The sequence below is a fragment of the Aythya marila genome (genome assembly GCF_965140915.1).
Source record: "Aythya marila genome assembly, chromosome: 1".
Taxonomy (NCBI): domain Eukaryota; kingdom Metazoa; phylum Chordata; class Aves; order Anseriformes; family Anatidae; genus Aythya; species Aythya marila.
The window spans coordinates 117,790,521-117,814,475 of NC_139042.1; the positions used below are offsets into that span (position 1 = coordinate 117,790,521).

At 39.8% G+C, this 23,955-nt stretch overlaps 2 protein-coding genes across 5 annotated transcripts in view; one reads left to right on the forward strand and one right to left on the reverse strand.

The window, feature by feature from the left end:
- CMSS1 (cms1 ribosomal small subunit homolog) overlaps positions 1 to 23,955 on the forward strand; it is a 232,512-nt gene that overhangs the window by 86,824 nt on the left and 121,733 nt on the right. The gene's annotated exons all lie outside the window — the stretch shown is intronic.
- Positions 1 to 23,955, reverse strand: part of FILIP1L (filamin A interacting protein 1 like) — a 198,920-nt gene that overhangs the window by 84,988 nt on the left and 89,977 nt on the right. For all 4 annotated transcript variants that reach the window (XM_082767215.1, XM_082767216.1, XM_082767218.1 and 1 more), the window contains exon 3: positions 19,799 to 19,881. The gene's annotated coding sequence lies outside the window, so the exon portion shown is untranslated. The remainder of the gene's footprint in view (positions 1 to 19,798; positions 19,882 to 23,955) is intronic.

A 23,955-nucleotide genomic window follows, 5' to 3' on the forward strand; every position in this document is an offset into this window, starting at 1 on the left:
AAGGGAAGTTAAGTACTTTTCAGTAAGCTGATAAGAAGATGCATTTGCTAAACAGCTTTAATAAATAAATTTACCGGTCAATCTTTTCTGTGTCTTTGTCTAAAGCTTATTTTAGTTTGAGTGAGTGGGAGTATTTTTCATAGTGATTTTGAGTCTGTTTTTCTTTTATTTTTTCTTTTAAATACTGGTGGACATGCTATGCTGTTAACCAAGCTTACGATAAAAAGGGGCTACAGTGATTAGGTACATTGGGCCATCAGTACCACACTAATTCTAGGCCTCGGATACCAAAGCTGTGTTGGTACTGTTCTAAGTGGCATAGCACAGACAACCAGCTTAGATGGAAGGGGTATACAAGAAAGGTAGCTTGCAAAAAGGGGATAAGGAATTGTTTACCTGTTTGTGATAGCGGTTATGTAGTTCATGAACAGAATTTCTGTGGTTTCTCCTGGAGTATGGACTGTGGCATTTTGTGGCAAACTTCTGTAGAGGAGCTAATTTAAGACCTGTTTCTTTGTACCACCGAGAAGGATGGCAATGTAAGATACCTTTAGAAAAAAGTCAATAACTGCTAAGAACGAAGAAAGCAGATGAGAAAATATGGTGGAGCCTGCATGCCTTGCACCTATGATCTGGATCGATTGATACACAGCAGGGCTTGTTGCTGTGTGACCAGAAGAAACAAGGATGCTTATCAGCATTTGTGTATGATGTGTATGATCTGTATATGTATATGATGGGGGTATGATCTGGTTGTATCAAAATAAAAGAAGATTGAAAGGGACCACCCCAATCTCAGAGTCACATCTGACATCACAAACAAGCATGCAGTGGATATTTAATTCAGGTGAGTCCCTGGACTGCACCACAGAACTGTGCTTGTACTTTGTGCACCATAGGACACTGGCTGACAAACCAAGCTTTTAGCTGTGTTTTTTGACCTTTACTGCCTGTAAGTGTGCTCATGGAAGCATAAGGTCTGTGTTCTGCAGTACTGTGTTTTGAGTCATGCTACGAGGTGTCTGTTTTACTGAAGGTTTTGCAGCAGTATCTTGATTGAAGTTGTATGGTAATGACTTTGAGGCTTGCCAGATTCTGTGCAGCTTGGTAGACTGGTCCCAGTTTTAAAATGGAGCAAGGGTGGCTTACGTTAAAACATGCTGGTACATCAAATTATTGCAAGTAGCATACTCAGTAAAGTTTGTATCTATTCTTAGTGTTCATGTTTTTGTTCTCTTTATAGTTTGTTTCTTGTTCTGTTTTCTAAAGAGCTTTGTGCATATAAAGGAGACATTTTCTTTTCCTTAGCGATGAGCAAGTAATCTGAGGGATCAAAATATACTTTCCTGAAGAGCCAGATGAATAAATGACCAAATGTTTCTATGATGTTAACTTGGTCTCCACCCTCTCAATCATATTCTGAAGGAGATGAAACTGCATTTGTCTCTTTGGCAGCAGCGAACAAGCAGGTGGTTCAGAAATCCCTGCACTTTTGTGGGAAAGACTGAAATATCCTTCAAAGATGACTTCACCACAGACACCATAGGGTTTTAAGAGGCATCCATTATTTTTCCATCTATTTTTCCCTTTAGTATTTTCTCTTTAGTTAGTGATTGACTTATGAGCTAAGAAAATCCCTCACAGGACCAAATCTTCTCTTAATCTCGGGGTAAGGATCCTGAATGGTTGAGAACTTGATGTTTCTTCCAAAAATCCGTGACTAAGTAAGGAATTATGTCTTTCTGTTTTAAAACATCTCTTAAAGGGATATGACAATGCTTTTGATTTGCTGAAATACATAGCCCCCTACCAGCAGGCTGTCCTTCAGATGGAGTTAAGATGCTATTGCTCAGTATGCCAATGTAATGGGAGAGCACAAAAGCATGTAGCCTCTTCTGGAAAGAGGCATGGAGCCCTCTGTCCATCACTGTGAATGTGCTTTTGGGCAAGAAAAGGGTGTTCTCATTTTAGCTACTACAGGGTTGCAGGGCATTTCTTCCATTCCCATGTAGAACAGCTGCTGTGAAGCATCGTGTTCAACTTGGTGCCTCACATACCTGCCTACGGAGAAATGAATCCACTGTCCCTCTTCTTTTGCTTTCTTCTGTGGTTGTGTGCCAGGCAGGCAGTGTGCAGGCACAGGATGGGGATTTTGGCAAGCGTCCACATCCTGTCCTCTGCCAGAGAAAGCAGCAGGTTTGTCTTGTCCTCTTTCTGTAGTCCTGTTTTGGCCTGTGGGCCAGCAGCTGAGCCATACTCAGCAACAGGAAGAGATGAAAACCTTGTCTTATTAATTAGAATCCCAGGATTTGGCCATCTCACGGGATCATTCAGCCTTTTCTTGAACTGATGCCTTCTGACAGAATGTGTTTCTCAGTTGTTAGGACTTTCAACCTTCCCAAGTGGAGAATGCTGTGCTTTGTGGTACTTTGGCACCACTTCCACAAATACAGCCCTTCCTTTTGGGCAGGCTGCTTCAGCATTTTCCTTGAAAACCATTTACAGTGGCCTCTGTCCAGAAGCACGTTCTGTTGTACCACGGCTGATTATCTCATCGGGCTGTGCTCTTATTCACAGTAGACTCTTGTGCTGTTTTGGTACATAGGCTGGGCAATGGATGAGAAAAGACTTCTTTCCTTGAATGAGTACGTCACCCAGAGACTCTGGAGTAAGTGTTCCCATCTTGGCATGGAAACTGCAAGATTAAACTGTTTATCTGGGAAAACTGGTGCAGGAGTGCTTACCTGCTTAGCCTGATCCATCCATTGGCATGTAGTCGCAGGGAGTCAAGTGAGAGCAATACAGAACAGAAGTCTGTTTCCCTGTCCTGGGTTCTTTTCAAACCCTGGTCTTTGAAGACCTCAGGAGTCCTGCAGGAACAATGCTATCATTGTTCAGAAGAGGAATTACTTGGATGGGAGGAAAATCTGGATTCAACAGAGGATGTAAACACTCCTAGACAGGAAAACTGCATGGGTGAGAGTTGGGTGTCATTTTTGTGGTGGTCATGGTTTGTGCTCTTCTGCCCATGAGTCAGGTTTCTTGTCCCCTGGAGACAGGCAGCCTGTTCTTAGGCAACGTGATGCCTTTTGGAGCATATCAGAGAGTTGTCGTGTTACGCTGCTGATCGTGAAGGTGTTGTGAAACTTCCACCATCTGTTGTCTCCTCCTCCCCATTCCACTGCTGTAGCATTTTGCACGTATGTAATGACTGTGGTTAGCGAATATTTTCCAAAGTCCGTTTTGTGTAGGAGATCTGTACAGTATTAGTCTTCTTCAGAAGGACTGGAGTTTGGGAAGTTTTTACTGGGTCCTTAGGATGAGCCTATCTATGTCAGTTGTCTGTCATTTTAGTATTGGTGTGTGATTTTGTGATTCAGGTCTTCAAGGTCATGTTTACAATGGTGAAAATTCCCAGGGTAACTTGAGCTTCTTGCTGGTTGATGCCATGTTGATGGTAGTCTTAGAAAACTCCAGTATATGTATCACGTACACATACCCAGTTCATATAGTAAGTAGGTTAGTGGATTTGTTAGAAGTGATTTATCTTCTCAGTGAGGTGCTACACATGCCCCAAGAGCAGAATGTGAATTTTGGTTTTAGGGGGAGGATGACTCTGGAGTTGTATGTGCACCCTATCTTGAACATGCTGCTGCAGTGAGAAAGCGCTAGGATAATCCCATGCTTTCATGGGCTCAAAAGTTTGAGGAAGAATCAAAATTAAAAGTAAAATAGCTGGAGTTTCTTTAACTTTCTGCTTCTGGGAATTGAGGGTTGAGGGGATTTTTATGCAATCACACTGAAGTGTTTCTAAAAGATTACTGTGGGGGGCTTTTTCTCTGTTTGCTTCGGTTTTATTTTTAATTTTTCTTTGTAAAGTAAAATGTTTAACCCTTTAATTTAGTGACACCCTGAAAATAGAATCTGTATGAAGATCAGTGCAAGAGAGATTTTTGGTGCATGTGACAAAACGTTACTGTAGCATCAGGTTCAAAGTGTTTGACGTGGCAAATTGCACAACGCCGTATTATGTTTGTCAATTAAAAATGTGAATCTAGCGAATATCTGTTTTGACAGTTTTATTAATATAGTACACTGAAGTAAAATTCAGCTGTTCCAATTTTAACTAAATGAATTTGCTTTCCAAGCATAGAATTTCCTTGCTTTTTATGAACATAAAAACCAGTTAACATTATTTAATACAGTGATTGTGGCTTAATACTTAATATTCAGCTGCTGTAATTTTGGCTCCAGTGTATAATTATTCTGTAATTACAGCATTAGCCAAAGTGAAAATTGGAAATAGTACTACATGAAAAGAAAACATTCCTATCTTAGTTATTTTTTATCTATCTCATCCTTTTTCCTACATATCCTGAAATTAGCTGGACTGTAGTTATTTATACAGCAAGAAATTTCAGCTCCAATTTAGCTTAAGTACTGCAGTATACATAACAAAGTATATTAAAAAAAAAAAGTCAGGGGGGAGAAAGCAAACAAAGAATGAAGAAAGTTAAGAGGTATTAATGGAGCTGTTTTCTGTAGATCTGTATCTTAGGTTATCTACATACCCTTAGTGTTAACAGACCTGCTTCCCTCTTCTTTCCCTTTGCTTTTCTCCCAGTTCCCCACCTTCTCTGGGGGGAGCCACCAGAACAACCCCACGTTCCTGCTGCATCCTCAGCCCTCTCAACTCTGCCATTTGCAAATTTGCAGCTCTCCACGTTCCCAGGAGAGCACCGAGGCGAAGGCAGCAGCAGCTGTGGCTGATGCTGAACCCCACATCTCATGTTTTCCTCAGGGGCAGTCTCTTGTCTCTTTCTGCAGGCCCCAGTTTTCCTGACTTTGCAGAAGTGTCATTCATTGTCTTTCAGACCTCTTGCTGCTGCTCTCTGGATTGATTGGAATTGGTGGTGGTTGAGAAGGGACTCCTGGATAGACCAAGTGCGTGGCCTCATTGCCACAGAGAAACAACATCTATGGCTCTGGTTTTTGTTTCCCTGTTCCTGCTAGGCATTTACTAAATTAAATTCTTGCATCTCTGATTTTTGCAATTAACTTCCCCTGCACATAATCACGGTGTATACAATATAACTTCAGTGGCCAGTACAGCTTCTGTAAGATGGTCCTTCCTTTCTCTGGAAAGAAGTGCTTGTGACAAACCATGTTCTTGTGTGCCCTAAATGTGCTGGTAGTGTGGTGTAAAGACATTTTAAAAGCAGCCTATAATCACAACTCTCCAAACAGAGCCTAATTGAAGAAATACAGTGTAATGGTATAGTGTAATGGTATTATTAGCTATAATAGCCGTGGGCAACAGAGGAGGAATAAACTAATGCTATTTCTTGTATTTCAGTGTATGTCTGTGTGCATTTGTTTATATACACATTTAACATTTTAAAGAATTGGTGTACTTGGTGCGTGTCTGTAATTCTCTCTATGCTTGGTGCTTGTGGCAAACACAGAATAAGCTGTCATTATAAGCAAAAAGCAGTAAACAGAGCTAAAGCACTTTGCACATGTTATCAAGGATAGAAGTAGAAGTTGGCATAAGCAGCAATTATCCAGTGTGTATCATCTAGTGTAAGTTAACTTGTTACCCCTTAGTAACTGGTTCAGGTATCCAAGAGCCTAACTTGGCCTCACAGCCATCTCCATTTCCATCTTACTCTTTTTTGATCTGCTTGGTATTGCACGGAGTGCCATACATCCCTGAGTCGCTAAATAGACAGCAAAGACCACAGCGAGGACTACCCGAATAAAAATATTTACCTTCAAAGTGGGTGTATATTAATTTTCTTCAAGGGTGTTTCTGACAAGCATAGCTTTGTTGAGACAGTTCTTTGTGTGGGAGTGTGCTCCTCAGCATTGCTTTTCTCTACACATGGAAATAAACCACAGACTTTTAAATATCCTGAGAAAAGTTCCTTCAAAGCAAGATCAAAAGTCTTTACTAATGTCTGAGGAAGCTGCGTGGCTGCCTCTCTTGTGAACTCATGTCTATGGAGAGCTGGGTGAGACGATCAGAATCATTCTTCCCTTGTCTTGATCATTCACAACCTTCTCTGAGAGCAGAGGGCTTGTTTGGAGAGGGATGAGGCGGGGAGATCTACACATGTGCCCCCTAAACTTACCAAGACATGAATAAAATAACTTTTCAAAAAGCAAACTGTTGTTTTTCCCATTGTATTGTGTGGGATGCCCCAGTTCAAACAGTTGTCTTTGGCACAATGAGTTCAAGAGTTCTGTATAAGAATTAAACGATGGACATTTTTAATACAGTTTTATCTGCTTTTGTGGCTGCTGAAATTAAGTGAAATGTCCAGATATGGCTTTCAAGGCTTCACTGAAACTGTGTCTTTGATTATTTTTGCTTTTGTTTTGTGTTCAGTTTGGTTTGTCCAAGATTCTCGTCATCTATTTTTGCATCTAAGCAACACAGAACACGTATTAGCCAAACTCTGAAACTTTGTGAACTTTTCCCTGATCTGGAATTCCCAGCCTCTAGACAGCTTTCAGGAAAACTGATAAATTTTTGTTCTTCCCAAGCCAGAGTTTTTTTTTGTTGTTGTTGTTTTGTTTTGTTTTGTTTTGTTTTTCTCAGTGCCTGCTTGCCTTCATGAGCTGCATCTTTTCTGCTTCAGACAATGGTTTGTGTGCTGTCTGGTAGTGGAAAGCACTTAACTCAGAGAAGCTGTTCAGAATAGCATTTCATTATTCCAAACAGAGATTTTACTGCTTTTGTCATGCCGGCACCAAGCATCTATGAACAATACTAGGTAGAATTTCAGGCTTGTATCTAAACCTAGGATTTCCAAGTTGTCGGTTTGGGTTGTGTGGGTTTGTGTGTGTTTATTTTTGTTTGTTTGTTTAACTCAGCTTCTTGATAAGTTCCCTGTCAGTGACTATATTCTGCTGCTATCTAGAAATCAGGCAGTAACCTTTAATTGGTTTATCTGAGAAATGAAGTCACTCAAGTTTCCTTTGCCTGGATTATAAGTTATTCTTTTAGCTGCAGGCTGAATTTTCTGTACATATGCTGAAGTTCAGGTCTTTATTATGTTCTGTGATTTGGTACTTTGCATTCTTATACTTGGAGAAATACTGAGTTTTTCTTTGTATTCTGCAATACAAAAGCAGTGTGATTCCATTTTTTTTTTTCTTATTAATGACAATACATCAGCATGTGACAGCAGGCTAATATTTCTTTATGAATGAGATAATTTTTAGCTCTGCAAGAAATCTGCTCTGCCATTTTGCCCTTCCAACTGCAGCTACAAAACTGCAACACACTAACGGCAGTGGAAGATTGCTTACACCCGGCCCCGCACCCACGTTCTTCATATTTAATATCCAAATGACAAATTTGGATAAATTAGGTAAATATCCTAATTTATCCTTTCCCAGGAGTTTAGTGGAAATGACATCTCTCTCACATCTGCAGTCCTCTCCCTGTAACCTTTCTCTGAAAATCAGAAGTCGTTTCCTCTGGAAGACAGGTTTTGAGTTCTGGTGGCAGAAGGAGTACTGGTGAATGGCACGAGTTTACTCCTTACCTCGGGGCCTGGAGCACAGGCAGAAAGTGCCCCGTATCTCCATCATCCTGTCCCACCACTGCTGCCATCGTGCTGTCACTGAGATTTGTTAGACATGCTACTAGAGGCATCAGTGTGTCAATGCAGGACAACACTATCCAGCTCTTCACCATTGTAATGCTAAATTCTGCTGTCTTTTACCTCTTGGTTGTTTTTTGTTGTTGTTGTTTTTGTGGTGTTTTTTGTTGTTGTTGTTTGTTTTTTTTTCACTGCTAAATGCTATTTCAGTTGATTTAAAAACAATGCTAAAACAATGCAGCCACCAGATAGCATCATGTTTTGTTACTTCCATCTTATGGAATGGTTTATTAATGAATTTTCAAAAATGTATCTGAGTCGATGTGTCTTGGTTGACTAGCAAGTCAGCTGAACTTAAAATGCATCCTTTTTATCCCATGGAGAAAGTGAACTTTCTGATCATGACTACCTGAGTATTATCATGACTCTCATTGTGTTGGAGGATCTGGACAACTGTTGCATGATTTTTAGGAGAGCAGCCTAGGGTTGCAGGGTACCGTAGGTCCCTAAAAGTTGTGAAAATGCTTGCATTTAGTGGAAGTAGAAGTAATTTAGTAAGTTTGTCTTTTGAATCAAAATATCTTTTTATAACAGGAATTTTGATTTGTGCTTCTTGTTCTTTTGGATGCTTTTGCTTTCTTTGGCTTTTACTGTTCTTTTGTTCTTATTTATTGTGGTCCTACCTGCTGATTTTATGGCAGCATTTTTTTTTTTAATTATCTGTTGCATCTTCCCCTCTATATAACGGAACACAAAGAAATTTGACCTTCTGGATAGACTCTCAAGTCAGCTTTGTAGTTGGGTTTTTGTTTTTGAAGAATATGTTTCATTGAGTTTGATACTGCCTTAAGTAAGCCAAAGTAAAATAATGACTTTGAGTGATGGCTCATATATGTTTTTATATTCTTAATATTGGTGACTACGTGCATTTGCCAGGAAAAAGTGAAAAGCACAGAGTTTGAAAAGTAACTGTACACAGTGAAATTAATTTTTGTATGTGTTCAGATTACAGGTTTTACTAGCCATGACATTCATTATTATTTATTGTAATGGCTCACGGTTTTGGACATTCAGCTCCCATAGGAATATGCCCCACTCTGATGACGCAACCTTGGAAAATGCAATAAAAATGCACTGGAAACCGCAGCTTTCTAATAGGAAGTTTCTTAAAAGTAGTAAAGTTAAATTGCCTCCTCATAGAAAAAAAAGGAAGCGGAATAGAGTTCGGTAAGTGAGGTAGATGTACCTACCTCCTGTGTGTCCCTAACTACTTCTTTCTTTTCCCCCTTCCCCCCTCGTTGGAAATTTTGTCTCGAGGCCATCATCTGTGCTTCGGCATGGGGCAGATGGAGAAAACTTATATATTCCTTTCATGGCTACATAAGGACCCCACAATTTTGCTACACAAGCTTTGTACTCCAAAGGAGAATGTTCTTGATTTGTGGCCACAGCTGGGCCTTCCCCCTGGTTTTGATTACACTGGAGCTGAGCCCTCTGGGGAGGGGGGAAAGGACAGGGCATGCTTGAGAGATGCTGTAGAGTACATACTGGCCTTTGTTCCTTCCTCTGTTTTTCCATTCATTCAAATAAAATATGGCTGTGGCCAGTTTCTGGCCCGGTGACCAGTGAGGGATGAGGAAAGGGATTTCTCAGACGTGAAGGGATGTGTGCACGTGGGCATTTTACAAGGTTGTGGTGTATTTGGGGGATGAGGGGATTCTGAGGTCTGGGTGCCTTCTCCTGCGTGTCCCTGTAAAGGCCATTCTGAAAAGCACCACTGAAAATACCTGGGTATCTTTTTGGAAGTATGGTAATCAAAATCAGCATAAAAACAAAGTCACAATATCCACGCCTTGATACAACCCAGCACCAGTTGTCATCTGCTGGGCTGGCGTTCTGTTCCCTCCGTGTCGGTACCAGAGAAGGCTGCAGAAAGCTCGCCTACCTGTCTCTGGGGTGACCCCTGACAAACTGGCGTGGAAATGGACAGACACAAGGTAAGGAAGCAAGGGCTGCAAAGAGGACTTTCTGCTGACGGTGTTCAGTGTTGCAGAGAGATTGGAAGGAAGCTCTCCCTGCACAGTGTGTATCATTAATGGGTTGAGCTACTAGCATAAGTCCCTCTGGAGTCGCTTGTTTTGGTCTTGGCAGCAGTCATGTTAAGTTCTTAGTGATATCTTCCTGGCAGCTGAGGACAGGTCTGCAGTTTTTTAGGTGTGTTAAGGAAGGCATGAGCAGGTGACTGTAAATATTTGCATTTACATGCCAGTCTTTCCTAGCGAAGCAGTGAGTCATATCCTGCAGGCACAGAGGGCCTCCTAAGAGCTGCTGCTTAGTAAGACAAGACTTCACTGAAATTATTTTATCTGAAGCTAATATTTAGCTCCTGAGAGTGCCATGCCTCTTCTGCACATAAACAGAATATTTGTTATATGTTATGTCAGCAAATGAATGCCACTTCTGTAAGTACCTATGTACCACGTCTGAACATAGCCTCCTTAATCTGTGTTATACAGGAATACATCTGTCTCCTAGACATATATGAAAAAGACACTTCCTAGTTAAACTTCTAAGTTTGCTTGTGAACATTTGCTTAGCACTAAAAAAAGGTAAAATCTAAGCAGCCCTAGTTGATTTCTGAATGAGTTGTAAAGGAGTCATTTAGGCACACAGCAGGTGTGTGCATTGTGATCATCCATGCCCACACATTGATAGTATTTATATTCTTTCTCTAAGAGGATAATTTTTCTTAGCCCTCTATTCCAAACAGTTCTGTTTGGAGTGAACGAACAAGAATTTAAGAAGTGTTAACAATAGAGTGGATTTACTCTGATTAAAATATTACACTGAACAGCAAGTTGTGCCTGTACGTGCAAGTAATTCTGGCTGAAAAATGATCACAGATCCTAAGGCTGCTCTGACACCAAAAGGTTGCATTTTTCTGCTCAAATAAACCCATGGAGTTGAAATGAAGAAAAGGCTTTTAAATGAAAGGCTAGAGAATCTGTCTTACATCATTTCATACCCAATACCCAGCCAGCATCAGAGTGAAAATGGTGATGATGGTGAAATTCTGCAAGCTGCCCTTGTGCAGGTTGGCCTGTTAAAGGCCATGGGGCTGCGTGTTTAAGATTGGATTATGGGGGGGAGAAGGAAGAGGGTATGTGAAGAAATGCATATATATGGTTTAAAAAAAAAAGTAGATTGTGGCTCATAACACTGGTATAACACTGGTGTTAATAATGTCACTAATACCATTTTATCATACACATTTATCTTTATTTTCTCACCTTACATGAGCTTGGGATAAAGTATGTAGGTTTATCCTCAGAGCCTTTTCATGATGAGATTGTTTTTGTCATAATTTCAGTTTCTTGCAAATCAGGGCTGCAGACGTGAGTCTTGCCCAGCTATGTAAGATTGTTTATTTACTTACTCTTAGAATCTGTATGGCTCCAAGCAAATGCTTCAGTGGTAAGCATGCAGTGCTTAAGCATCAGGATTTGTTTCAGGAAATTTAATTAAAGTGGAATAGTTTAAAGTTGCTTTTCTACTAATAAGATGAAAGAAACGACTTTTGCTGTCCATTGAGAGAGTTAAGTAAAATCTTCAGGGTTTTGGGGGGATAAAATGAAAATAGCTTTTGGGAAATGCATGTTCTAGTTTTAGTGCTGTCTTATCAGTATTTGAAGAATGATATGTGCATCTTGTTAATGTCTTCTTAGAGCCTAGACACGGTTCTTAAATTCCTCTGAAAAAAAATGACAAGAGTGATTACTTCATTCAAAAACCTGGTCATCTCTACCTTACCACATCCGCATTTTGGATTTCAAAATGAAATTGTTGGTAAGAGGCTATTGCAGTGCATTGCATCTGACATTCTTGTGGCGTTCCTCATATATCCATTAAATCTACAGTATCCCATTTGATGTCCTTTATGTTGTGTGATCAACAGGATTTGTCAGAGACGTGGGGTTTTAAGGATCTGGACTAGATATAATTCAATTTAGCAAGTTGAACTTGATCCTAAATGATTACTATTGTTCAGGGCCCGTAAAAATAGTTTGGAGGCTTAGTCAGAACTGCAGTAATAAATGTAGTGTGCAAGCTTTGAAAAAAAATATTAAGAACAGGATCCTGTGAAGTTATACAGGCCACCTGTGCAAGACGTAACCCTGTGGAGATTTAAGGCCGTCTTCCCAAGGGGCTTGTACAATACTTGTCAGAAATGGCTTTGTCGAATTTGCAGCTGCCTTGCGAAGCGTGGATCATGGTCATCTGCTCCCCAGCTTGGCAGGTACAACAGAGGCAGTGTTTCAGCTGTCGCCTCATGGCTGGAGCGATGATGCTGGCCAGCCCTGCTCCAGGGGTGTCCCCTGTGGGACAGGCAGCCCTGGCTGGCTCCGAGTTTTCTGCTGTGTGCTGGAGCTCAGAGCATCACTGTACCTGCTGCCCTGGGGGAGCAGGGCTGCCCGGTGGGGAAGCAGAAGGGTGAAGAGGTGGGAGAATCTGTCAGGAGAAGCCCTTGGTAAAACCCGTGTGACAGTTTTGTGAAAGCGGCCACTGATACTGGCATTTCATCTTTGTTTTACAGAAGCTGTGCATGAAGGTATTTTAGGATGAACTGGACAGAGCGTCTGTAAATTATGCTGAACCCTCAGATAAGGCTCCTCTGTACACATATAAATAAATATAGTTATATGAATGCTTACTCCCCTGTGAGGGACAGTTGTGAGGCCCGAGACCATGACACCTTGTAAGAAAGGCTCTTTATCCAAAATCATAGATCTGATTCAAACTAGCACTGGTCAAAACCCAGAGAGCGTTAACAAAGAAATTAAACCAAACCAGAAAGCATTGTTATGCCTTTGTACAAGCATATTTTGGTGTTATGATTCCCCATTTTCATAAAACGCAAGGTAGCACCAGATTACCGATGCTCTACGTGCTAGGGCTGCCAGACCGCGACTGTTGAAATGGGAAATAAAGTGTAGACACAGCACCTGATTTACAGCTCAGAAGTCCTGAATGACACACACAAAGTAAATGGAAGTAATTACTCTGTCGTAGCATGATAATCAGGGGACACTCAGTGATTTGATTTGACACAAATGTCAGTCACAAGATTAAAGCAAAGTCATGTACTTCCTTGCACAGCACACAGACGAACTACAGAAGTCAGTGCCACGGGATATCACAAAGGCTGGAGGCGTTAATGTATTCAGCAAGAGGACTCACGGAGGACCAGTTCAGTTGTGATTGCTTAGCAGGATGCTCAGGAGGCAGCTTAAATCACAGGCTAGGAGAAGGATTAGTGATGATGCTCCTGTTGTTCGCCTTGCCCAAGCATTTGCTCTTGGTCCCTGTCTGAAAGGTTTTGAACCTAGTTCAACCTCTTCCCTTTCTTATGCATTTATTCTTTAGTACAGGTGAGACTCCAGGCTACTCTATCTCCAGTACCTTTTTAAAACTAGGTAGTAAAACACATTTTATTGCAATCTGCTAATTATTTACAGCAGGGAGTGAGGCTAACTTTGCCCATGCGATACTTTATATATCAGAAGTTACAGCTGTCGCAAGTCATTATTTCCATGAAAAATTGTGATTCATCTTTCCATGAGTCCTCAAGAGATCTCACAGTGGGAATGAAATTTTAGCTCATGTCACCATTCTGGAAGAAGAAATACTTGAATTACATATGGAGACAGGGCATGATGTTTGTATACATATGGTTTTAGTTGAACAGGGTTGTCTTGAGGAACTTCTATTTGTCTCTGAAGTGTTTTGAGTCAATTTAGCATTTGTTCACTGCTAGCATCAGCATGGCAGCTGTGGAAGAAAAAGGCTAGTTTTGATAAGAAATGTGTATTTCAGCTTAGCCTTTCAAATGCGGCTCAGTCCTAGTCAGGGAAATCAGCTTTTGATGTGACAGAACTCCAGTTATTTGTCCGTGGTAAACTGCTGCTGGCGATGCTATTTCTGTCGATGTTTTAACTGACGAACGTATTTCTGCTGTATTATTTTTATCTGTCAGGTAGAAATTTGCCTTGCTTTCTCCTAATAACTTGTAAGAGTAGTCTCTCAAAGATGCTGCTTATGCTGGAAAGGCCTCTTGGGCAAGAGCTACCTACCCCAGCTCTGCCTTGTGCTTTACTGTAGGCCCATAAATTGTGGAAAAAGTCATTTGGAGAAGAAGATTTCAGGATCTAGTCCATAATAGATCCAATATATCACAAGTTACTTCACCCTTTGGTTGTGTCCATGTGTTGAATTTTTTGTTTTTATTTTTCGCCTTGGTTGTCATTTTAATATTCATTATACAAACTCAGCAGGGGAGTTGGAATGGAATTTGGAAATATCTGAAGCCCAAATGTCACAGTTTTATGAAGAGAATAAATATGTTTAATGAACATCATCTGTATAAACTTGGGGTAACACTGTGCATACTTTGAAGTATTGTATTTCTCGTGAAGAGCTGTCTTCTATGAGAATGGCTGTGTGAATGCTGAATCAAAGGACAGTGGTCTAAGAGGGCTTTGAAACCCTACCATGATAGGATGCAGTACTTGGACCTTCCCCTTAAGAAGTATTTCTCCCCAAATAAGAGGTGCAGCATTTCTCCCAAATTGTAGTCTTTCAAGGTTAAGGAGTCAGCATCCTTAAATTTTTTTCGCAGCATAAGCCCAGTTGGTGAAGAGTCTTTTTACAGCGTGGAGAGTCATGAGCTTTGTGAAACCGCACAAGTGATGACAGTCAGAGGAGCGCTGTGAGCATGTTTTCAATCGACTTTATCTTCTAGTGTTTCTTCCAGCACACCATGGCTTAGGCAATGCTTGTGGTAAGAGGCAATTAAATTGATGTAAAGACCAGGTTGATTTGACATGTTTTTTAACCAAGTGTTTATTAGTTGAAATAATCTTGGGCGTTTTTTGGCATAATTTATGTTTGAGTCGGAACTTGACTCATTCTCAGAAGCCTGTGTGTATTTGAGCACGTTAAGCTGACATTACCAAGTGGAACTGTGGGAGGCTTTAGGCTTATGTTTATGGAGCATGAGCTGAAGCTCCTACCTTACTGCCTCAAGAGCCACAAAAATGTTAATAGAAATCAGAGATGCAAGAAAAAAATGTATTCCATATAGCCTGTCAACTTGCCAGTGCTGGCTTTTTCCTTGGGTTACTTTCCACTCTTTTGTTCCATCCAGTTTTAGGTATCACAAGGGATGAGACTTCCTCCGCATTACTTTGGAAATTATTTTGCAGCCCTAGTAAGTCTCTGTGAAGCATTTCCTTCAATGCCTCATTTATATTTCCTGGTCCTTAGATTTTCATAACAGACCCTGCACCAAACTGTCAGGGGTTGCCTTCCTGTTAGCTTTGGCAAAATGATTCATGCTTCGTACTTGCTGCTCTCTCTGGTTTTGTTTAACTGAGTGAAACAGTGAAAATTTACGTGCCTCAAATTACAAATCTTTTAAGGCAGGTATTGAGATTCTCTCTGCAGAATGCTGCTGTGAACATTTTAAATCAACCTGCATGATTAAGTGAAGTAGCAGTAGCTGCTAGTATATCTTTTACTGTACTTTCTTTCTTGGGTTTCCTGCACAAAACATCTTTGCTTTGTGTCTCTTACATCTTCCAAGGCCATTTCCTTTATTTCTCTCTCCCTGGCCACTCTCCCCTTTCCTTTAATGCTGAGGTACTTCTACATAAACCTTACAATAGCCCCATGAAAAGGCCCATTATAACCCACAGATTTTTTTTCAGACACTTAAAGTTAGATTAAGATGAAGTCTCTGATTCATTGCTATGTAAAAGCTAAAATTAATCATTTAAACTGCTTGTAAGATTGGACAATTTTTCCCCACTTCATCAAAGTTAATTTGTCCCTGAAGAACGTGTTTTGTGTATCTTAACAGGTAGGTGCCAATGCGTGTACAGAACAAAAGACAAAATTGATTTGAGCTGCTGTTGGAGCCTGCAGGAGTACGGTAGTTTTTGCAATTGTTTCAAAACCCAAAATGTTTCTGGTCTGTTATTATTGAATTAGTGTTCTATATTTCATATACGTACATATATATATATATACACATATATACGCACACTTCATACATATATATGTAGATGTATATATGTATTTTCTCTAATCAGTATAGCTATGAGGAAAACAAGAGAAAGGGAGTAACAGAAAAACATAAAAACCAATATATGTGTTTTCATTTTGAGCTTTTGGAATTTACATATTTTCTTTGTTTCTAAGATTTAGTAAGTCTTGTTTGTCCTCTAAAGTGGGATGTACGCTAATAAAAACCACAAGGCATTCACTTTGTGGGGGGATTCCTACGCTGAAACAACACAGATAAAATTACCAGTAAATGTATAATTCTCAGAAGTTTTTAGGTTTCTGGAGTGAGAAAGGCAGGAAAGTTTTGACCTTTGCATGAGGTATCTGAAATAGTTGCTTCCTAAATTAATTTTTAATATCTGTTCAGAGGTCTGGGCGAGAAGGTGACATCTGACAACTTGCAATTTCTGGACAGGAGCTGTTGGAATCTTGTGCTGTCTGAGTCCTGATACTTGTGGGCTCTTCAAGTTTACCTGCGGGTCTTCCTCCTTCATCATCTCATATGCAAAAATAAATCACCCTCAGCTTAGAGGAAAACGGAGTGTGAAAGTCTGAAAGTGGACAATTTTGTCCATTTACCTAGAGATAGTATTTTTTGCCTGGTTCTTAGCTGAGCTTTCTCGACTCCTTCTTGTGGCAGAGGTACTGAATGAGGTCAGATGCCAGCAATGCCTGAATACAGGGTTCTTTCTTTTTTTTTTTTTTCTTCTTTTTCTTTCCATAAAGCTTATCTCTTTTTTGACAGATTTTTTTTTTTTTTCTGTACATAACAATATTGACTTAAAATGTATGTAATAAGTAATTTGCAAATCCTTTGTTGGGATTAACAGCTTTGCCTTATCCAAGTCTGTCTGCCTCCTTCTTGTACAAAATAATGTATTTTAGAATCTAAAAAAAAAAAAGCCAAAAACAACAACAAAAATACACACCACCTCTATAAATATGTTGCTATGTAATCATTTTGAGCTTAAATGAAATATGCCTTTGCCATCTTGCTAATTGTCCATTGCCCCATAGGCCATTAAGTATAGTATCCTGATACATTGCTTTTGTTCATGGCTTTGGAGAAAGAAACACAAAATTCTTTTATCTGAGCTCTGTGACACCAAGCTGGACTTTCAGGCCTTTCCCATTGCATGTCTATAACTGTAGAGTAACCACAGAATCATAGGATTTAATGAAAGACCTACTTTTTGGTAAGAAAAGGAGGAAGGGGACCAGGAGTTCTACTGGCAGTGTTGACGCCAATTTGGCATCAACAATTTCTTTAGTTTAGAGTGGCATAACATTATTGCAGCACATCATAGCACAGTGTTAAGAGGCTGTCATTTGATTCTTGAGCCAGGTGAGGTGGTTGGAAATTGCTTTCTTTCACCTTTGTGTTTTGCTTGGTTTTACTGTAGGCAAAATCAAGTTAATTTCTTCTGTGTTGGCTCACTTCTTATGTCAGCCTTTGCCCTGCGTTATTGTATGCAATAAGGCACAGAGTGGCAGCTGCTTTTTGACAAGCTGCCATTTGGAAAGGAGCACAGAGGGCTGCCCCACAGACCTGCATGCACATGTATTATGCATTGCGTGTGTATACGCCCTAGCTCAGGTGGGGACAGAAGCAGCCAAAGGCGTACTATGTGTTTTTGCAAGACAGGATCAGTTTTGTGATTTTTTTCCCTTTCTTCTTTTTTTTTTTTTATTATTATTATTTTTATTTTTCCCCCAAGGTGAATTTGTAAATGCTTTGTTAGCTCTGGTGTGCACTCTGAAGTGATACAGTATGATAATCATGAGCCGAGATGCTTGCTGCCAAAACCCTCCAGAGTATGACTGGTGCATAGCCTGAGGAGAAACACTGCTCTGTTAAAACTCTGCCAACCCTAATCTTATAACCAAATCATGGCTTAAATTGCAAAAGCTTTACAGTATCCTTGAAACAAGTTGTATACTAGGCACACTGTAAAAAAAAACAGGGAGGATGCATGCAGCACAGATGAGTGCATCCTGATGAAGGGAAGTAAGAAGGTGTGGAAATCGTGGTATCTGAACATCTGTGCAGCATGATCGTGCTCTTTGTTTCTCATCAGTTTCATAACTGAGGCTTTTTAAGGCATTGTCCACACTCTCAGGTGCTGTTCTCTTGCAGCCTCTTCTGGTGCCTGAGGTGGAGAGATTCAGGTGTGGTGCAGAGCCCTTCTCCTTCTCCCCTCCACATCTAGCACTCTCTCAGCACTTCCAGCACCACCGTGCATCAAAAAGCAATGAAGAAACTTTCCCAGGCCCTGGTTTGATGTTTCAGCATGCCTTGTGTGGTCCTGAAGCTTCTCAAATGGGAAATGGTGATCATGGGTGGAGGGAACTTACCCTGAGAGTGAAACTTTTTGCTCAATTCAAGAGTTTTTAACATGCTAACTTTTACACAAGTATAGCTTGTATTCCAGATTGCATCCGTTTGCATCACAGGAGCTTTGTCTGTCCTCCCACAGCCAGTATAACTCTGGCTCTTTCAGTGGAAATACAGGCATGTTTGATGCAGACCAAACTCTTGCTACTGAAAGACTCATTCATGCACAGGGCTCATGTTAGTGATTGTGGGACCACAGCTTCATGAGTGAATTAAAATGCTTCCTGATGGTCCTCCTGACCTGAGACGAACCATTTTAAAATATCAGGAAGCTTTGTGAGGGTTTTGCCCATGGAAGCTTGTTGAGGCACATTGTAGCTAAGCTCTGCGCAAATTCAGATTACACTTTCCCACTTCAACAAGTTTAGTTCAGCTTTATTGGTCCTGCAGAGCAACTGTACAGTTTTATTTGCTGAGAGCCAGCCAAGTGGGTCTCTGTGGGAGAATGCTGATAAACCTTACTATTTTAAGCCTGGCTGTCTCTCTGTGCTATTTTCCATGCCATGTCTGTCTGTCTGCTGCATAAATGATACCATCTTGCCTCTTCAGATGGGTTTGGGCATGGCCACTGCAAAGGTGCTATCACTGCTCCATTTTGCATCATACAGGTTGTTGATATTCTTTGCCATTTTTCTCACCTGAAAAGCTCAGTTCTTTATTTCCCTCAGTTAAGCACTTGGAGTTTGCTCAGTGGAAGTCACTGTATGTGCCCTGAAAAGTCATCGTTCCTGCAGTGTTCCTGTAAGACTGCGATGTCTGTTTTGGTGAGGCAGTGAAGGAGTTAAAGGCTATGGAGTTTCAAAGAAATGCCCAACAGCTGCTGTAAAGTATCCCTACAATCCTAGCTGACTTGATTCTTGTCAGACATCAGTGATAATATCTAAAAACGGGTGCAAGACAGGAAGTGTTTCAGGAAGGTATGTTTCATGCAAAGCCATCAGAAATGTGCTCTCTCAAAGGGCCACTTACCGTAAGATCCATATTAATTCAAATAGCATGGTGAAATTCCAGAATGTGTTTACAGAAACATTATTTCTGTCCAAAAAAACATTGCTTGTTGTTCTAGTGTACAAATGGCAAAAGCAGATGAGTTAACCACTGTAGATATTTAGTGTAATGACGTTACTGCCTGGATGAACCCACTTTTTTAAACATTAAGAGGATTCAGTTACTTGTAATGTTTTTGCTTACAGTTTTGAGGGTGGCTTTGGCTTGAGAAAGGGACCAGGAGAAATATAAATCAATTTATAATATGTTTTCACATTTACTTTAGATTCAGTGGCTGAATTGGTATCTAACAAACTTTTAATTCACTTAAAAGGACTTACCTAGTAAGCAGAACACAATTATCAGATTTTTTTTTCCATTGGATTACAAGGAAAATGCTTATCTTCTAAATGTTTAGCATTTAAAAGAATTGGATAAATAGTACGGCACTTACCGTGTGTAGGAGTTGAGAAGCTAGAAATTGTCTGTTTTTGAGCAGATTTAACATTTCCGACAAATAGTCTACCCAATTACCTGTAAAAGTGTCCTATGTGTACAGGTTCCCATTATTTTCATCTCATTTGAAAATTCACAAATGAGAAATGAAACAATTTTAAGCATCAGTAGCACCCACTTAAAAACATGCCAAAGGGGGGAAAGAAAATGGAAAAAATCCTACCAGTTCAGAGCTCTTATGCTGTTAGGGATATTTCCCTAAAATTCCTTAGTTGTGTCCAGTATCGTCTGTCTTGTAGTTTGAAGCTGCAATGAAATATAAAAGTCCATTATAAATTTTTTAACAAGCATGAGTAAATAGACTAGATCCGGTAAGCATACAGACAAAGTTATGGACTGACAATATGCTCTTCTAATTTACTGTTTCGAAGACTAGCACATATCTGTAATAATACTAAAATAAAGCACTGCTATTTTTATCATAGAATCATTTAGGTTGGAAAAGACCTGAGATCATCTAGTCCAGCCTTTAAACTCTGATTTTGCTTCATTTAAAGATTTCTTCCTTCTGCACTTTATTCTGTATTCTCCTACAGTTTCAAAACTATTCCTTTACTGCTGCAGGGAAATAACAAATTTTCTACGTAAAGTTCTAGCAGCCCATATTTCACATTTGGGGGTTCAGTGGTTCATGGAGCTAGGTCACTGCTCTTGAAGGCGCCCTTTGAAAAGTATATCCCACAGCCAGACAGATATGGGTTTGGAAAGAATGCCATGGTATTAATGTTGAATTATATGCTAGTAACTGTTTGTCCTTGTCATGGAGATGTGACCGTGTAACTCAGGCAAGGTACAAGAGGAGATGAAGGCAGGCCCCTGGGAGGAAGACCTGAGTGAAATTGAATTTGGCTATCTCATATGCTGAGGAATAGAATGAATATAAACTTCATTTTTATGTGGTGATCCAAGGATATAACAGAAGAGAAAAGAAAGGAAAATGGGATTACTTGGATACAGGAAGGCATTTTTTGTTATTTACTGGTAGCAACTCAATATAAGGACAAAACAGTTTCAAAATGGATTGTTTTATATTTGCCCACTGTTTCTGGAAGTTATTGCCAAGAGTAAAAACCACATGATATATTTCTACTATTAAACCATCTATTACTGATAGATAATAACAGAGCAGAAGGAGAAGGCACCAGTTAGTCTGCATTAGCTCATGTATTCTGGATAACTCTTTCTTGAACTCTGAGATTTCTCAAATTCTACAGGGCTATGTTGATTTCTCTCTGCCTTCTGATGTGATGAACTGTCTCCTCTCCCATGTTGATGTCAGATCATCTCCAGTACTACCATGATATTCTTCCTCATGCTTTTTTGGATAATCTGCCATTTGATCACTTATCTATTAGTTATTGCAATAAGATAACAAATGCCACAACAGTTATAATAGATCTTAACAACAGAAGCATTTCAGAATTTTTAAAATTATAAATGTCCTGTTTTCTTACTTTTTTTTTTTTTTATATATTTTTCGTTTGTAACATTACAAAGGCTAGATTTTGCATTTGTAGTGGCATTTATGATTTAAGCTTGTAACTTGAAGCATGAAATTTAGGCTTTAAATTCCAAAATGGCTAACTTCTTGTAATTACTGAACAGTCACCAATGAAGTCACAACTGACAGATTTAAAAACAAAAACAATGCAGAACCCTGTTTTACTAACTGTTGGTTAAAATAACTCTATTAGGAAAGCTTCTGTGAAGTGCTGTATGAATATGCACCTTACAAAGCCATCCAGCAATGTAGGATGTGGGAAAGGATGTCAGACAGAAAGCCTGTCTCCTTGAGTTTTCAAAATGATTAATCGCAAAGCATTTAATTAACTTGTTTACATTTAACAACAAAGTTAATTGTGTTATTTAAGGGGCTTTGTTGATTAGTTTGTTTTTCTTTGAAATCTATTGGGTTAGTTTTGACTAACAAGACATATATATATATATATATATATATATATAAAAGGAAATTCTATGCTTCTGCTTTAAAGAAAAGTAAATATATATATATATAGATTTATATATATATATTTTTTTTTATTATTTTTTTTCTGCTTTTTGTTATAGCACCATTAGGTATTTTATGGTACATTTTTGTCTTTAGCCATAGCAAGTGGTTTAAGACAGTACTAGATGTGAACTAAGGCACTTGTTAAGAGCAATGACTTGTCCAATATGCTTAATCCCCAAGGAAACGATTGCAGCATCTCAGGGATTTCTTGCTAGAGTTCTGCCCTCCAAGCAGGAAGAAAGGAAACTTTTTACATAGCTTTCACAGATGCTTAGGTTATACAATGATAATATAATACCTCTTGACACATTGTCATGAAGTTTTATTTAAGAACCAAATAGCTCTTTACTATTTTGAGTCACTCGTTGAGTACTGGTTTGCAACAAGTTTAATTTTTGGCTTCCTGGTGCTTTTCTGACATCTTGCAGAGAGGTCTGTTCCATGTCCCAACCCTGTCCAAGATGTGGTGAATTTTTCTGCTCAGTTCATAATTCTCACCAGGTCCCTGACTGTCCCTTTTTGATCTCAGTGTATTTTGGTCTTTTTCCTTCATCTTTAGGCATTTAGCTGAAACACTTCTGTAGGCATTCATCTCCGTATCAAATATATAGAATGATTGACACCTGACTTTGTCATCTGAAAGAAATGAAAAACTAACTTGGGGCTGTCTCCGTCAAGACTCCTTGATGCTCAAGGAACATATAAAAAGGCAATGTCTTACTTCTTAGAAAGCTCTGCTTGAAAATCTGTGAACTCACTATTGAAAAGAGTAGGACTTTTTAATTGATTTTTTTTTTTTAATCATTGGAACTAGGTTTTTATTCAGTTAATGTTTCAGCTTTTGTTTTGCTGAGATAGTTAAAGCAGGTAATTGAGAGAAGACCTGGCATAGATGGGTTGGAGGCATCAATTTAATAAATAAAGTTGCATGTGAATGTGGAAATGCTCAAAATGGTCAAAATATCAACACTGTCCTGTCTCCTGAACACTTGCAATGTCACCTATATATGCATTAGTAAAAAGCTGAAATACCGAAGTATGTAGAGCATATGAAAGTCCTGCTTCCTACTAGTAGCAAAGGTAGGGTGGTGTTTTGAAGTAGCAAGGCTGTATTTAAGATGCTTAGAAGTGCCAACCCTTGAACGAATGGGATAAAATACCTAAGTCGTTCCAGCTTTGTCACTTCTCTCCATGTTTGTAGACTGTGTGTGTGCTCTTTTAGTAATGGTAGCTGTCATACAAGCTTCTGTTGACCAGCGTGTTCTTACTTAAATTTTATAATTGCTAAGAAGACCATTTGAACTGCGCCAGTAGCGCTTTGGTAGGAGCTGATGTTAGTGCTCTGCACCAACCCACTGCCTTCATTCAGAGGGTGCAGCCTGATGCTTCTGAGCCTCTTCTGCTAAAAGTGGATAGCAACACTGCCCTGCTTTGATAGTGCGCCTTTCTGATCTAGAAGAGCAGATGGATCCTTCTATTTGTTGGTCTCTTCAAGGGATCTTGAATGCAAACTGCTTGAAAGCCTCTAATTTCTGAAGGAAATTTAAGGCAGTCCTGCTGGGATTTGATTCTGCGTTTGAGTCATTTCAGGCCTGTTTGTTGACCCATTAAAAAACCCTTGTCACAGCACTGCGATTGCCTTTTGTTATAGTCATTACATTCCCCTGGAGTCTCTGTAGCCATTGTCTGTTTTGTTTCTTTGTTTTTGTTTTTCCTCACTAGGGATAGATTTTGGAGTTGGCAGAAGGTACCAAAATTAATTCCCACCACCAGAAACCACTGTGCATTTGCACGGGGCACGCAATCACTAAGTAAGCCCCACTGTATGCTCCTTTCGGGAAAGTGCAGCCTCCTGGATGTGGCATTTGTAATTTTCCCTTGTCCAGTCTGATAGGTAGTGCATGTCCAGCGTGAGTGGGTTGCACTTGTTCCTCCTCTTTGCCTTTTCTAGAGCCTGAGCTGGCAAAATGCACGTGTATGCCCATAAGTGTACATCATGTAAGCAAGCAAATATTACTTCCAAGTTGCAAGAGAAAATTTAAGACTGCGTTTTGTTGAGATGTGAATGTAGAGGGAAGCAGTGCCATGGAGAAAGGAACAGGGAAAGGCCTATAAGGACCAGGTGTGGGGCACACAAGAGTGTGGAAAGCTCATTTCACCCTTTTGTATGTGCTTAGAGGCACATGCAGGCCCACTCTCTGGGACAGATAAATTATGCATTTGAGGGAATTTGTGGGAGCTCTGGCTTTCTGCACAGTGTATGGGTCATTGGGAACAGACTCATGACTTCCTTGAAGGGGACAAAGGTC